We start from the raw sequence: 14,342 nt of genomic DNA on the forward strand, positions 1-14,342 counted from the left end.
TCAACTTCTTGGCCCTTTATAGGAAAATGAAATGACTGCAGGAAAGGTATTCTGGTCCATCCAGATCCTTCAGGCACAGTGTCTCAAAATTTCATGTGCCATACACCAGATCCACAGTGAGACAGCTTCCTCACTCAGAGAGGACAGGTGGCTACTACGTTGCTGTGACTCCTATTAGAAGCATTCAGATTACTTAATATTCAGTAGTCCATGTTGAGATGATTTACAAGAGACTTATGGAATGTAGATAACTTTCTTTGATATTCACTGAGGAACTTCAATGTTTTATTCTCTTTTTTATTATAAAAATAAATGATTCTCAATATGGAAAATTTCAAAAATCCATCCACATTAAAAACAAAAAGAACATTAGAATTACCTGCAATTCCCACACTTAGAGGGATATTATTAAAATTCTGTTATATTTTTTCTAGTCCGTTTTTTCTCTGTATATTTACATTTTTAGCCTAGTTGAGGACCTTAAATGTGGTATTTTGCTTTTTTTCCCACAAATATTTTAGCATGATTATTTCTTTTAGCAATAAAAAAAAATCCTCTGAAACATATTTTGGAATTGACGATAGTTAATCAAAGAATTTTAAGAATCTCCTTTGTTTGGACATCTGGGTTATTTGATGTTGTTAATTATTATAAATAATGATACATTGAACATCTTGTGCATACATTTCTTTTTTTACGTGTACGCCACTAACTTTTTAGGATAGATTTTTAGAAGCACAATTTCTGGGTGAAATGATCAGTTTAAAAGGTTTTAAGTTCACATTGCCTCAGGTCTTTTAAAAATCAAATTTGTAGAAAATGGGATTTATTTTCTAGGAAACAATGTGCTGAATGTGGCAAGACTGTAGAGCCATATCACACAAGAATTGAACCTTTGTTCTGATCTCCTGATTAGCCAGAGTGGTTCAGACTCGTGGCAGCCCCTTCCATTCCCTCGTTGTGTGGAATAAATAACACCACTCCCTTTCTCGTGGCCTTTTAAGGAAAATTTGAAGTAGGCTGATTGACAAGAGTTTTCAAAGTCCTTTGGAAATGAATCTGAAAAAGTGTCGTGGAAGAGAAAGCCATGCCAATCTAGTTGTTTACTTTGTGTTACTGAACCCAAATCAGATGTTGGGACCGCCAGTGGTTGGAGGTTTGGCTGGGACAGCAGGAGACAATGAGACGGGCCAAAGCAGCATTTACGGTTCAGTATCATTTCAAAGGTATGCTAAGAGAAAGGGAGCTCAGCCAGGAATTTATGAGTTGTCCGAGGCAAGGTTGAGAGCTATCACCTGCTTCAAGGGGGACGGCTTGGGATGAGTTCATATGTATGCACGGCACGTTGCTGCAGTCTAACTTTATGAGTTTTAATGACTCCGACCACCTAATCACTTGTGAAAGGATGTGCTGGAGTTTGCCTTCACTCAGCTTGACAAGGTGATGGGAGGCATATATCTTCCTTACATGAAAACACTTGTCAGTTGCATCATATTTGGTAAGACAAGCACCAATGTCACCTTGGGGGGAAAGAAAAGTAACTCAGCTGACATCCAATGCATATGAGTTTCCAATATGCTGCAACATAGCCTAATTTCAAGTGAAATATGCAAATACACCCTATTTTGTCTGTAGTTTTTATTTTCCTGATGCTTTCTCTAAGTGCCACATCTTCTGCTGATGGAAACATTGTGTAACTTCTTCTGAGCTGATGCATATTTAAATACTCAAGGCGAAGAATTCTCAGCCTTTGAGTAGAAGCAAGATGGCAAGCCAAATGCAAATCTCTCAGCCACCTGTTCTTGTTTTGTTTGTTTTTATTTTATTTTTGGACTTGGGCTGCATTTATATAACTGGTTCACTTTAGTTCATACTGCTGATTTTAAGACTTTTTATGGATAGTAGGTCAGTGAAGTCAGGGCTTATTAGGGTTTAGGACTAAGCTACTAAGGGGCAGCAGAGACATGACAGAGTGCTCTGTGATAATGAGGTACCAGTAAAGGGGTTTGATCACAGCTTCATGGAAAATCTCTTATCCCTTTGTCCTTTGTCAATGTTGGTTAAAGTTGTGTTCCAGGGATCAGCAAATTATAAACTCTTAAGGACAATGTTCAAGCAAGTATGTTTTGTAATTTGATCTTGGGTTGGTATATTTATTTGGTTTTGATTTCTGAACGACTGCATTTGTACCCAAGAGATAAATATTGTGGTTCAGATGAATGTCCTAAATCAGGACAGTTGGGGTGGATGATTTTCAGAGCGGAGGACTTCTGTTTCCTAGGGCAAGGAGAAGGTAAGTTGGGAATGGGGCTGCTCTTTAAAAGGCCCTGGTGTGAGACTCTTGCAACAAAAGGAAGCCACCAAGGTGTTTTGGCATGACTGCAGTGCCCTTCCATGGAAAACAAAAGAATGTTTTGCTCAGACTTCACTTAATAGGAGATGCTTGTTATGTAAGGAGATGAGTATTCTCTCTGTATACCATGGAAGAACGTATCTGCAGCAGAGTTTAATTTGAGTTTTCTTAAGTTATTATGAGCACCTTAAACCCTACTCCCTCTACTGGGCTTTTATTGTTTCTTTGTTTTGGCTCTATTTATCTATTGCAGCAGATAATTCTCTTGCCACAAGTCAGTTAGCTGTTGCAAATAGGAGTGGCCAGAGTTTGCATTTTATTTCATACATCTGTTTCTTTTCATTTCGGCTAGTGACAGATACATGGTCATTTCTAGGTGACTAGGGACACTCCTTTCCCCAATTGAAGTGTGTAGTAGACTTCTGCCTATCTTGAAGAAAAAATTGTTGAAGGATCTGCTCATCTCTGTAGAGCAAACCGAGGTTTTGTTTCCAATTTGATATCGCTTTATCTTAATTTCAATTGTTTCATCTCATGAAGAAATGAGTCCAGCTGATGCCCTGAGCCCCCTTGGTTCCCTGCTCAGGCAACAATCTAGTTCCATGGCCACAATCAGATTATTCATCCGTTAAGTCCATTCAATGCTAATGAAAACAGAACCGAAAGGAGAACACAAACATCTAGAATTGGAAAATGCAATATAAAAACACTGTCCCAGAAAATAATAGGCAAAGTTACATTTTTTTAAAAAAAATTCATTACAATTCAGTGAGGCAGAAAGTGACATCATGTTTATGTTTGTGGTCATTCATAGAAGAATTTTTTTTTAAAGCCACTAATTAGAACATGTGTGGTAAAGCCATGGAGTTTACCATGTTAATGAAAATATTGCTTTGGGGGGTTGGTAGGCCATGATAAACATTATCAATTTTAACTTTCAAGCCTTTGTTTTTTTCCCGAACTCAACATTCACAATTATATAATGTTATTGTAATTATTTTACTATTTCTTTCTCCAATGTTGATTAAAGTTGTATTCCAATGATCAGTCAATTATAAATTTAATTTTTTAAAAAATTAGAAATTATTTGAGAATAAATTAAATCTCACTATTAATAAAAAATGAAATACATGCTAGGAGACAAACTTTCATTCATCATGAAATTGTCTCTTATAAGATAGGTAGGAAAAAATGGTCTACTATAGAGTTTATTATTGTGTGGCTTCTTCCACGTCTGGAACATGGGTTCCATGTTTCCAGCACTTGCTATTATTCAGTGATGGAGGAAGCAAACAAAGAAACTGCAGTGGATTGTCACATGACTGTTTGGGATAGTCATGAGCAACATTTTCTTCTTGTATAAAACAATAACATTTAAATTTTGTGGTTATGTATCATGAGTGTCTGACAGCAGAACCATTGTGATTGGCAGGCAGTAGATTAAATTTATGGGTTTTAGGCTTTTTTTTTTTTTCTTAATAAGGATACCTTGAGAAAGTCCAAGGGAAATGAAAGTCAGTTTTGTCATCTCGCAAAGATTTCAAAGGCAGGGGGCTACACCAGGGCTTGAAAGGTCTATATTACACCGCTGCTGTCTAGCCATACTTGACAATGAGACATACTGTATTTGCTCACGGTGCTGGAGTTTATCATGCAAGAAGAGTAATTATATTTGAATTGTGTCAGCCAGGCACCCTAAAATGAAGGAACGTCAACGAATGTTGCTCCAAGGAGAAGGAGATGATTAGTTATAATTATACTCAGTGTCCAAGAAAAATGCTTCATTCCCTCATTCTGTTGCAAAAGGAAGAGGAAAAAAAAAACCCAACAAAAATTTTCAATATTTCTCAGTATTTTTTGAAACTTTTAAGGTGGCCATTTGTTGTAGAAATTTCAGATAAGCTCTCTGGTGTGACCATTTAACTATCTGGGGATATGGTTGGTCTGTACGTAATTTTTATAGGCTTAAAAAATAGGTAACATGTACTATATCTTTAGATTTTTCTTCCTTGCCATTTGTAGACAATGTCCTAACAGGGAATGTATGTTAGACAATAGGAAAAATAATTCTTAATTCACCTAACTGGTCTCATCTGCAGAAGGGCAAAGCTATAAAATATGGCTTTAGAGCCACTCATGAATATGATAATTTGATTTATAATTCTAGCCTAACAAAATGTTTGAGATAAGATGAACTACATGGACTGTTGCTATTTTTGTGTCTGTATGTGTGCAGGGTCAATCAATGGACACCGAAATTTTGCTTTCATTTCCTAAAAGTATACATTTTGCAGTTTATGTCTCTTGGAGAATTTTTAGTCAGGGTGTTTTGTTCTATAATGTTTCTTAGCCTCCATCACTAGCTTAAAGTGAGGGTTTCGGGGATTGATTTGTTGGTTAATTCTATTTTATAGTGGTTGATTTCTACAACTTCTTATTATAGATTTGGGATATAATTCTCAGTTCAGTCATTTTTTAATGATGTTGTGGTGACCACATGGTTGATGGACTTGAATTATCTCTCAAATAAGTTGTTGTTTATGTTATGAAAATTAGCTTTATTTATAATTATTGAAGTTTGCATGGTTTTGATAAATATCCAACATGATCTCATGAAGTCAGTGTTATAGAAAACGGTAAGATGAGAAGAAATAATGAATTTAAAAGGGGACAATGCTAATATATTTGCTGAAAAAATAAATTAGTAATTTCTATACTATTTATTATTTAATTCAACTTCATTAGAAATGAATATTCAAGTTAATTCCTTTTAAAAAATTGCTTCTGTAATCTACATAGTGTAGTGTATGAGTTCTATAACTATAATTATACAATCAATGCACACCTATTTTCATTGAAGTTGCAAATTAAAGAAAAGTATATTCAAAGGTACTATAATGATAAAAGTCAATAGAAATTCTCTTGTTTACATTTTATCATTTGATTGGGTAACTATATTTAGTATGGCTTTGATTCTTTGTCTTTAACAAAATAGTTCACAATTTGCAGGATTTGAAAACTATTATAATGTGTAATTCAGCTATGGTCCATAGAAAATGAATTTTGGGGATATGACATGGTCTTCATTCAGATCATACCCTATTAATTTTCATCTGAAATACCTAAGTCTTTGAGATAGAATTTATTCAAAGGAAACAAGAAGAAAGAATGTGTGTGTCTCTGTGTGTGTGTGTTTGTGTGTGTGTGTGTTTCAGCTGCTCAGTCCCTATACACAGGGAGCAAACTGAGAAAACAGTTGCCTGATGTAATTTCCTTTTATCCCCTGATGCAACTCTCTGTCCCAGGTGGCACAGGCTATCTTGGTGAAAATCTTGGTTGTGTGATAATATGCCATGCGAGCACTGTTTCTGTAATGAACTATTCAGATGGCTTTTCCTCACTGTGACTTACTTTTCCCCCCTGTGTTTAAATGTCATGAGACCCATATATCAATTTTTGAAATGCAAAATCTATAAATTTTCTATATAAAAATTTTAAGATTCTTAAATTTCACTAAGTGAACTAAATATTACAGTTCAAGGATACCACCAATCTATGATTTCTTGCTATGTCTTTTTAATATAATTTTCTTCCCATGAATCTTATCTTTAGATATGGCTGGAAATGTCCCTTAACATTTTCTCAAACATTAATAACTACGGCTTCAAAGTCCTTATTCCTTCTTTTTTTGGTCAAACACACAGAATTGAGTCAATCATGTCCCTAGTTCATAGCCTACCATGTCATAGATTGGCTCTTGCAAACTTCTCTTTATTTTATCTTATTTCCCCCACTTGATTACTAAGCTACACTCTCATTCTCTTGCCCTTAGACATCTGTTCTACTTTTTTGATGCTGGGGATGGAATTCAGGGCCTCGCACATGCTCTACCATTGAGCTACAGCCCTCAGCCCTGCTCTAAACTCTTGTGATCGATTTATAAAATCATGTGTACATGTAATATGCATATAGACTTAAATTTATAATAAATTTACTAAAGTTAAGTACTTTCTGTATGGACTTATAGTCTTGAAAAACATGTAGTATTATTTGACTTTCAAATAAATGTTAATGGTGATAAGTACATGAAAGCTTGTTAATGCATTTTTTTCTTTTCTGTTTAAATTTTCTGTGGGAGGGAAACACTTATAAAACAAATTGTCTCCTACTGACCCTAGTCTTTAAAAATATAAATAAAATTTAAAATTTACATAAATGATATTGTGAGATATATATTTATGTATGTATATATATATATACACACATATATATATATATATATAGCCATATATATGTGTACACACACACACACACACACACACACATATCGCTTCAATTCTTACTTTTAAAAAGTGAAGCATCAGGGTTGGGAGCTCTCTTGGTTGCTCAGTGTAAATCTGACTGGAGCTCTGGGCTGACTTTGTACTTTATTGTGTGCACATATGATTTTTCACCACTTCCTAGGGATGGAAACTGGTTTTCCTCTTCTACTTGGGGCCACAGGCAATATTTCATGAACATCCCTGTACATATTCCTTTATGGATCTATGAGGATGCATATTCAGAAGGATTGCTGAGTTGGTGTGTGTGTGCACATTTCATCTGAATAAAGCCTGTAAAGCTGTTTCCCTCAAAATTGTGACTAATGAATGAATGCATGCTGCTTTAGATTTCAGGATTACCTAGAATCTCCCTCCCAACTTGGGGGTCAAAATAATAAACAGATATCTTAGAAAGGAAATGAGCCCCTATTTTCTCCTTTTACATAATTTAATTAAATTAAATTAATCATAGATTAGTATTAATAGACTTCAATACATTTTACTTTCTTAAACCTTAGAAATAGGTATTGGGGTATAGCTCAGTGGTACAGCACTTGCTTAGCATGCATGAGGCCCCTGGTTTGATCTCCCACACTGCCAAAGCAAAAACTTAGGAATAAAATTGAGAAGGCTAATATTAAATTGTGTAAAATATTTATCCCAGTATTATAAAGCAGTGTTTATTTTGATAAGCAGAATGTTTAATTTTTTGTTTCTATATTTCTTAGATGATTAATGCAATCATTTCAAAGATATGATTGACAACTTGAATATATTTCTTACTATTTTGCCCACTGATGTGGTAAATAAGTAAAAGAATGTCCAGAATGAACTGTTGTGCTTTTTGTGTGTGTATGAGTACTGCCTGAGCTCTTTGTTTTCAGCTTAGCTTGTTCTTATCAGAACTGCTTTACACATACTTTCTGTCTTCCAAATCCAAGCATTCAAGATAGCAGTTTCAGAAAACAAGTTAAAATGATGTTTGATGAATAAAATCACTTGCTGAATACTGTTGTCAAGGCCCATTGCCTGAAGAGCCTTCCTTTCCGTGAGTCCCAGCCTGTGTGGCATGGTATCTTTTGTTTACTGGAAATAGGGACCTTGTACATTCAGGTAGGGGATCTGTCAAGGCAGGATAAGTGGCCACTACACAGCTAAACTGAGAATCTCTGATCAGTCTCTGATGGGTAATCATATTCATTTATAAAATTATTCTAAATGCTTTTGCACTTATTCTCCTGTCTTTCTCAGTAATCAACAGTTTGAATATCTAGAAGAACTGCAGTTAAGAATTATTATAAAAGAAAATAGTATTATTTAGCTTGATCATAAGGAAGCTGTAATATGGATATTTAGATAAAAGCTAAATGACCACTTCTTGATTTAGGAGATTTTGATTATGATCTCAAACAATATCATTTATTAAATCTATGTAACAGAAAAAAAAATGAACTCTCAGGAATTCGCTGTACCATAGCTACATTGATAGCCTTCTGCCCTAAATTTTTTGGATAGAAATAGTGGTTTCTTTTTTTATTATCAGTGTAACTTTATTAATATATTTTTAAAATTAACTAACATTAACATTGATTTATGTAAAATTATTAAATCATCCTTAAAAATTAAATATGTTTACAGACTTCATAGGAATAACAATAATAAAACCCTATTCTTTAACTTTGTATACCTTATTAACAATTTCTAACACTCTATTGGGAATTGAAAGGTCTTTCTGGCTTGTGTTGGGCTGGGCACGGTTTTTAATTCATTAGGGAATGGTGGATCCATTCTTAGGCTCTTCTGACTTTCTTTGGTCCTGGGAGCCATGGAGAGGGAGGAGGAGGGGTGGGTGGGGCGAGACAGTGAAGCGAAGAAGGAGACAGGGAAACAAAGCCTGAGAGGGAGACGATGACATTAGAGGTGACACATAGCTATCAGGAGCTTCCTCAGACTGAGGGGAAGAATAATGAAGGGTTTTCCCTGCCTTCTACAGCCCGAGGACAACCCTATGGCCACAGCACCTTTTCTAATCCCATTTTCTGTGTGCTGCATGTCATAATCTGTAAGGCACCGGATCCAAGTGGAAACACTGAATCCAAACAGTGACTAGGTCTTGTATTTATTTGCACTTTAAAACTACATTGTGTAGGAAAACTTACTCTTAAAAAAAATAAGAGACAGAGGGACAGCAGCAAAACAGTACCATGAGTATGTTGACACCGAAGAGGAGTCCTTGGGACCCAGTGAGCCTCAAATTTTTAGTTCTCTGATTTAGATTGGCATTTTGCCAAGGAGAAAAAAGTGTATGTTCTCTTTAAAAACTTTTATTGAAAATCTCCTCCCCTTTGAATATGTTTATTTCATGCAGTGTAGTCTAAGAACTAGTCCCAGAGTCTAGCTGACCCTAAATATCCCCCAAGATCTTCAGGGACTCATGAACTATAGCAAAATCCTGCAGAGCAGAATGAGCCAGATAATTTTCCTAGAAGCAAGGACCTAGAGGCTGCATGTAAAAAGCAGTTAGATAATGTATTACTGCATGTAGTTTTGTACATGAAGATAAAAGGTAAAAACCAGTGAGAAACTACATGGACTACTGTGAAGTAGCCACTTATCAACTTTCCCCCACCCGCTGATGAGTGGAGCAGTCACTGGATGAAATGATTTTATCATTCTGTAAAGAGACATTTAATGGTTTAAGTATATGCAAAGTCTCTGTATTTTGAAGGTATGAGTAGTATTTGTAAACTTCCTGGGAGTTGGCAAAGAAGGCCAGATAAGAACTAGGGCAACAAGATGATTCATTATCATGACAGAAAGAAGGGAGGAGGCTGAGCAGGGACCAAGAACCCGCAGATTTCTGGGAATAGTGTTGGTGTCTGTCTGTCTATTAAGGAGGGTACTTGCCAGAACTTAAGAAAGAGAAACTATTGGAAGGAGCTTAATGTGTCCCACTTATAACTGATTAACCATTATCAGCTACAAATGAATAAATAGCTCACTGATAGAAAAAAAAAAACTGATGTGACTGTTTTTTATTATATTTCTATTAGCAATATGTTCACTATTTTACTCCTTCTTCAAAGACTGGCCACTAGAAATGTGTTAAGAATTTATTATAACATTTCATAATGAAACTGTTTTCACTTTTTGCAAATACAAAACAAAAAGACTAGCTTGTTTAGATCGAAGTAGAAATACATTGTAACAAAGTATTAATAATATTAACTAATTTGGATACATAGTTGAAAATAATATTTAAAACAAAAACATTGCTGAGAGAGATGCTTTTAAATTAATATTCAATTTGGTTTTTAAATTCTGCTTATTTCATTGACCTCTCATCTTCTTGTGTCCAAGTTGGGTATAACCAATTTCTTTCTTGGTTCACTTTCTAGGGCTACAAGTTTACTTTATGTAATTATGCAACAATTCCAAAGGAAAATATTTGATTCTCTTTTGGTTTAGCTGGATTTTTTTTGGCTGAAGATTAGAGATTTTGTTTAAAACTCCACAAATGCATAGTAAACATTTTATAGTAATTATGCCTATTGAAGCAGTAAAGGGCATCCTCTACTTTTATAAAAAGTTGAAATAAGCATAGGGATAAAAAATTAATCTGCTGATCCATCCAGTGTGCAAGACTAATAACTTGGTCAGAAAGGCTGTTTGAATGTTAGAATTGTCCAAGCTCTTTGTCTTGAGCTGTTGTTACATCTAGCCTATCAGCTCAGAGGGAGAACCATGAGCCATCCTTATTTTAATGAAAAACATCTTCTCAGCATTATTTTACTCAGATTATAGTTTGGTCTTTATATTTAATATAATTTACTAGTTTCCATTAAGATCTAATGATTTTTACTCTTCCTATCTGATAGTTATTTATAAAGAAAAGCATTACAGAGAGATCATTTTAGGTGATTTATCATTTCATTTTGCCTATTTAAAGAAATTTTGGCTTATCCTTATTTCAGAAGAATTAATGGACACCTCAGTGGATAAATAAGCAGAGTCACTCATGTGTATTACAAGGCTAATTTCCTAGTTTTAAAATGATAATGTGGTACTTAATAAACTCTTGAGTAGCTTCATCTTGGAATCACATGAATAACGTAATAGGCAAAACTTTATAATTTCTGGTAAATTCTGGATGCAGACTTTGGTTTCATTTGAGTGTTGTCAATACCTAACTATATGGATTTTGGACCATTCACTTACCATGGTCAGATAACTTCAGATTTCTTATTTCCAAAATGAGGGTAGAAGAAAAGACAAGTGTTCTTTTTTAATTCTAAAATTTCATGATATGGAAAGAATTTGCATGTATTTAACTAAATTTTTATGTATAACACCAGAGTTACTTTGATAGTATAATTGAACATTGATTTTTCTCTTAGTCTTTGAGTATTGTTGAAAAGAAAACTGAGATATCCTCAGTGATTCCAAACCTTCATTTGGTCTTGCTTCATTATCTGGTAGTTGCCTAAAAGTAAAAAGTAACTTTCATGAACTTAGAAAATAACATCACAGTTTTAGCAGTTAGGACTCTAATGATGGCAAGTGCCCCAAATTGAGCTTAAATTACCTTCAGTAAAATATGGAGAAGTTTCTGACTATGCAGTTATCCATCCAGGAATGGAGCTACTTTCAGGTAGAGGTACATTCTGATTTTCAAAGGATGGTCCCACGGCTTTGTTTTTCTCTCCATCACCCCATGTTTCTTTTGGTTTAATTTTCAGGCAGGCAACTTCTCAATATGGTAGGAGAGGAAGCCCCAAAAGTACAGACTTTAGAATTTGGATCAAAATGGAGAATAGACTTTCTTGTACAGCAAATGTAATTGAAATCTGATCAAATCCTTTGGCTTTTTGGAAGAAATGTATTCATTCAACCATTGTTGTTGATAGCATGTGAAAGGTCCTGGTTTCTATCCTCAACACTACAAAAAAAAAAAAAAATCATTGTTGTTAAGATAGGGATAAAGTATTCTGATTGGCCACAAAACAAGTCATGTGAACACCATGGGCCACAGGCAGGTTCACCCCACTAACTCCCAAGGAACCAGCTCTCCAGAGGAGAGAATTCTTTTGATTGAAGGTATCTCAAGATATGTGTATCAGGGTGGTGTCACCACTTGAAGTTGAAAAGATTTCACTTTTTAAAAAAATCATTCAATCAATCAAATGTCAAGATCTTTCCTGAACTAATTTAAAATTGATCCACACAAGGGTTTAGAAACTGCTTTATTCATGCATTTTTTCATTCTTTTAATAATTGACAGTAATAAAGCCCCAGAATTCTTAAGATGGGCACCTTGCTTTTTCCTGGTTTGCTAACACATGTCTCTAACTTTTCTGCTCCATTGTAGAGGTTGATGTGGATGATTTAATTTAAACATATACTCTTCAGTGACATCTGCCTACTTTCCCTTAAAAAAAATGTAGTCAAATGAAACTGTTTTATTGTTTAATTTTTGTAAACTAATAATTCATTATTTACACATTGACGTTCTAACGTAGCTTGAAGGAATAGAAAAGAATCCAATAAATGTTGCTAGTCTTAAAAAATGTGTTTTACGAAGCCTTGCTTTCTTTTAATTCTCTTTTCTGTATGACCCTTGGAAAACCTATGAGAAATGAGAGAACGGAATGAATACATGCAGTTGGAGTTGGCAGTGGAAATAATCCTTACACAGTGAGTGTTCTAACAGAATCATTTCTGGTGCATAGCAAATATCAAGAGTTTCATCCAGTCCATGCTAGTTTTGAGTTTTAAAAAATCATCTTTGTTGATATTTTTAAAATCATCATTAAAGAAGGTAATGCTTTGGTTCTGAACTTTTTTATTTAATCTTGAAAAAAATGAAAACAATAGGAATTTTTTTTCCCTGAAAGACATTTCAAACAATGGAATATCAAATGATGTTACTATTGTTTTTTAGATTATAAAAGTTTATAGGATCTTAATCAATTATTCAGAACAAAGAAAATTCAAAGGAGTTGTCTCTGTGGAACCCTAGGCATGACATCAGAAGTTTGGTCTCCATGGAGTCTTTTGAAACCCAGCAATTACAAACTGTGGGCAGTGGGGAGGGACTGTACCTTGGGGTTTTAATTGCCATTTTGCTCTTGCTATTTCAATTAAATCTCTGACGTAAAGGATCCCTTGTCCTTGCATTTGATCACCCAGTGGAAAGAAGCCAGTGTTCCTCAGGGAAATAACTCTGGGCAGTGTGAATCAATCTCTCTCCTTTTCTCTCACTCTCATTGTTTCTTATTCTCTTTCAATCTCTTTTCTATAAAATCTAATTTTTTAGTGTAAATATACCAAATCAGATGTCAAAAAGAAACAGAATTGAGGTTCATTTGTCTGCTCCTTATTATTGCTTTCAGTGCAAAGTTTTTAACCTGCAAGAAAAAAAAGTTAATTAAATCATAACAGTTTTAAGTACATAGGGAGGAAAAGGCCAAGTGAAAGTGGAAGTCTAAAGAGTATGACGAAATATTGTGTAAACTCTATGATTTTTGAAAAAATTTTGGGTTTTCCAGTTGGTAGTCGACATTATCGTAGCCATATTATTTGAATTATGTAGACTCCCAGTGAGTATAGCTATGAGCCCCAAGACAAGTGCAGTCTGGCACAGGAGGAGAGATGAGTATGTTAACTGTAACATTAGGAAAAACGTGATAAATCATTATAAAAAGTGTTATGTTGGCATACTTTGTGAATTCAGAGACAGGAGAGATTATTTCTGTTGGAATGTGGAACACCAAAGACTTAGAAATGAAAAAACAAAGACTTTCAAAAACTAAAGACCTTTGAACAAAACTTGCAGGTTAACAAGGATTTAGTGAATACGGTAAAATTTCAAACACAGTGTAATATTTCAGAGATATTAGGATACCAGTGTAATTTAACTATTATTATGAATATAGTTAAAATAATTAAAATGATTTCAAAACATTTTCATGGAGGCTATATATGTTTTTTATTGAGTAAAGCTAAATCTTTCTATGTTGTATTTGTGTGGGTGGAGCTAGGTTTTAGAAGTTCTGATTGTCAGCAAGAATCTATTTCAGTTTGTATCTTCATGAGAAAATTTAAGCTTTACCGGTTCCAACCCTTTGCTATTGAAAACTACAACCACTATAGTCTCCTATTCTTCCAAGTGAAGCAGGCCAGTGTTAGAAAATGAGGTGTGCCTAGGAGATCTACACGTGGAGATATTCTTTCCACATGGCAAATAAGCAACTGATTGATTAAAGCTGATGTCAAGTAAAATGCGATTTTCTAAAGGATTTGAGATTCTGTATCATAAAGTCTTTAAATAGCATACAGTTTTCTCTTCATTTTGGACCCCAGGAAGTTACATTTTTCCCGAATAAAATTTTGTGAGCCCTACAGAGTCTGAAATTTGGTTTAAAACTTGCATGTCATGGGTTTTACAAAAATGCCTAATGAACTAAACACATGGATTAATCATTTCTTAATTGGGGCAATAAATAAAGGAATACATCATAGTCTTGGAAGAGTATCAAAAGTAACTAATTTGCTGGCTGCTTTTGAAAGAAGTAAGCGACATTAAAATTTGTAGTTTGTGGAAAAAATCGTGTAGTTAAGTTTAATTAACTAGAGTTTAACTCATTATTTAGGCCATTGGAATTTCA

General features: G+C 34.4%; 1 long non-coding RNA gene across 1 annotated transcript in view; it reads left to right on the forward strand.

Annotated features, from left to right (window-relative positions):
• The first annotated feature begins 1,928 nt into the window (after positions 1-1,928).
• Positions 1,929-14,342, forward strand: part of LOC308654160 — a 128,437-nt gene continuing 116,023 nt past the window's right edge. Inside the window, exon 1 of the long non-coding RNA XR_014023191.1 lies at positions 1,929-2,293. This is a non-coding gene — a long non-coding RNA (uncharacterized lncRNA). The remainder of the gene's footprint in view (positions 2,294-14,342) is intronic.

This window comes from Spermophilus citellus, assembly GCF_964194105.1.
Source record: "Spermophilus citellus genome assembly, chromosome: 8".
In the NCBI taxonomy this organism is placed as follows: Eukaryota; Metazoa; Chordata; class Mammalia; order Rodentia; family Sciuridae; genus Spermophilus; species Spermophilus citellus.